Genomic DNA, 3,524 nt, shown 5'->3' with positions numbered 1-3,524 from the left:
AGCTCAGGCCCCGCCCTAGACCCCGCCCAACCCCTGTGGCTTCTCTGTTCCGCCCTGTCATAGGCTCCGCCCCCTCGGGGAGTGCTGGAATCTTGCCTGCCGTGGAACCTGGAACTGGGGTCTGGAAAATCTCACTTTCTCTCGCACTGCTCCCTGACCTCTGCAGGGTAGACAAGGCCCTTTTCAATCGTGCTCACCTTCCAACGTACATAAAGACTTCACCTTATTTGACTGCAAAGAAAAAAAAAAACAAAAACAGCACCTTGGTTCCTGAAGGCCAGATGAAGGCATGAACTATGAAAATTTCTCTTCAACATGTGAACCCCAGCCCCCGCCTGCTGTGTTGAAAAACGAATGAACATAAATTTCCATTAAAAAAATTAAGTGGTGGTAATGGCAACCCACTCCAGTACTCTTGCCTGGAGAATCCCAGGGACAGAGGAGCCTAGTGGGCTGCCGTCTACGGGGTCGCACAGAGTCGGACACGACTGAAGTGACTTAGCAGCAGCATCAGCAGTGGCACAACATTGTGAATGTGATTCCTACTATCATACATTAAGAAATGTTTGAAAGTGAAAGTGCAAGTCCCTCAGTCGTGTCCGACTCTTTGCAACCCCATGGACTCCATAGTTCATGGAATTCTCCAGGCTAGAATTCTGGAGTGGGTAGTCTTTCCCTTCTCCAGGGAATCTTCCCAACCCAGGGATCGAACCCAGGTCTCCTGCATTGCAGGCGGATTCTCTACTGTCTGAGCCACCAGGGACGCCCACTTCCTATTATATATATCTTGCCACAATAAAAATATGAAAGAATTAGGTTTAATTGCTATGATGTGACTTGAATGTGCACAGGCATGTGGGATTTTCAAGCTAAAATTGGGAAAGTCCAGGGAAACCAAGGACGAACTGGTCACGGTACCACCACATCTGAACTATTATGTCAGAAATTCTGCCCAATCCCCAAAACAAAAGTTCTCTGCTTTGCAAGAACTATCCAAAGCCATTTGTACTCAGACTCCCATATCCTATGAACATCACCTTCTATTCTCCTTCTAAGGCTATTAAGCCTTTATCAAAGTGTTGCTATCCTTTATTGTGGTAGATGTCCTAAACTTTGTCTTTCTTAATCATCAGATTATTCTGGTGATCTCTTGGAAATATGGCAGTTGCTTTACATACAATTTGTTTGGCCCATCTTTTCTGTGGGAAAAACAATGAATTAAAGACAGGAAGAATTTATTTTATAATTAAGTAAAACATCCAGTGTAAAATATACTAATGGTTTTACTATTCAGAACAGTATAAAAGATATAGCTAACATGGAGTTGAACTTTTGTTGAGTAGAGAGGAAGACCAGGCAAATGGAAGTGTTGTTTTACTTCAAATTACCAATGACTGTACAATTTGATTATGTTTTTGATATGTATTTAGTTTACAAATGAAGGAAGCTTTTAATTGATCTAAGTATAGCAGTATTCATTTTCTTTTCTCTCTGTTTTTAATAGTTGAGCTGTAGCTGAGGACTAGTTTTTGTGAATTCCTGTAATTCCTCAGGTTGGGATTGGTAGATGGAGGAAGAGGGAGAGGGAAAGAGAAAGAAAGAGAAGTGGTAGAGAGAGAAGAAGAAGAGAAAAGGTAAATATCTTCTGAGATTGGAAGCTCCAGGTATAGGGATCCAGATCGGGGAAGCAAAAATATGGGAGGGAGGGCATAAAGGAACATGAGACGAATTAAACTAAAGAAAGTGTAAAAACTATTTGATGAAATTTTCTTTTCTGTTTGCAAAAGGAAGAGCCATTAATCCACAAATAATAGTAAATTAGCTCTATGGCCCTAATACTTTCTACTAACTACCCGAGAAATAGTACACGTTCATTTTTAGAAGGTCACAAATACAAATTTCTTGTGATACCTGACCAGAATTCTCCAGGTTTATCAAGATTTCAGGAATACTCAGTTCAGTTCAGTCACTTAGTCATGTTTGACTCTTTGCAACCCCATGGACTGCAGCACGCCAGGCCTCCCTGTCCATCACCAACTCCTGGAGTTTACTCAAATTCATGTCCATCAAGTTGGTGATGCCATCCAACTGTCTCACCCTCTGTCTCCTTCTCCTCCTGCCTTCGATCTTTCCCAGCATCAGGGTCTTTTCAAATGAGTCAGTTCTTTGCATCAGGAGGCCAATGTATTAGAGTTTCAGCTTCAGCATCAGTCCTTCCAATGAAATTTCAGGACTGATTTCCTTCAGAATGGACTGGTTGGATCTCCTTGCAGTCCAAGGGACTCTCAAGAGTCTTCTCCAACACCACAGTTCCAAATCATCGATTCTTTGGTGCTCAGCTTTCTTTATAGTCCAACTCTCACATTCATACATGACTACTAGAAAAAACATAGCTTTCACTAGACAGATCTTTGTTGGCAAAGTAATGACTCTGCTTTTTAATATGCTATCTAGGTTGGTCATAACTTTTCTTCCAAGGAACAAGCATCTTTTAATTTCATGGCTGCAATCACCATCTGTGGTGATTTTGGAGCCCCCCAAAATAAAGTCTGTCACTATTTCCATTGTCACCCCATCTATTTGCCATGAAGTGGTGGGACCAGATGCTATGATCTTCGTTTTCTGAATGTTGAGCTTTAAGCCAACTTTTTCACTTTCATCAATAGGTTCTTTAGCTCCTCTTCACTTTCTGCCATAAGGGTGGTATCATCTGCATATCTGAGGTTATTGGTATTTCTCTTGGCAATCTTGATTCCAGCTTGTGCTTCATCCAGCCCAGAGTTTCTCATGATGTACTCTGCATATAAGTTAAATAAGCAGGGTGACAACACACAGCCTTAATGTACTCCTTTCCTGATTTGGAACCAATCTGTTGTTCCATGTCCAGTTATAACTGTTGCTTCTTGACCTGAACACAGATTTCTCAAGAGGCAGCTCAGGTGGTCTGGTATTCCCATCTCTTGAAGAATTTTTCGCAGTTTGTTGTGATCCACACAGTCAAAGGCTTTGGCGTAATCAATAAAGCAGAAGTAGATATTTTTCTAGAACTTTCTTGCTTTTTTTTGATGATCCAGTGGATGTTGGCAATTTGATCTCTGGTTCCTCTGCCTTTTCTAAATCCAGCTTGAACATCTGGAAGTTCATATACTGTTGAAGTCTGGCTTGGAGAATTTTGAGCATTACTTTGCTAGTGTGTGATATGAGTGCAATTGTGCAGTAGTTTGAACATTCTTTGGCATTGCCTTTTTTTGAGGTTGGAATGAAGACTGACCTTTTCCAGTCCTGTGGCCACTGATGAGTTTTCCAAATTTGCTGGCATATTGAGTACAGCACTTTAAACGCTTCATCTTTTAGGATTTGAAATAGCTCAACTGGAATTCTATCACCTCCACTAGCTCTTTTCGTAGAAATGCTTCCTAAGGCCCACTTGACTTCACATTCCAGGATGTCTGGCTCTAGGTGAGTGATCACACCATCATGCTTATCTGAGTCGTGGATATCTTTTTTGTATAATTCTTCTGTGT

Source organism: Oryx dammah, unplaced genomic scaffold (genome assembly GCF_014754425.2).
Source record: "Oryx dammah isolate SB20612 unplaced genomic scaffold, SCBI_Odam_1.1 HiC_scaffold_29, whole genome shotgun sequence".
In the NCBI taxonomy this organism is placed as follows: Eukaryota; Metazoa; Chordata; class Mammalia; order Artiodactyla; family Bovidae; genus Oryx; species Oryx dammah.
Note: the sequence above shows the minus strand (reverse complement) of the source record.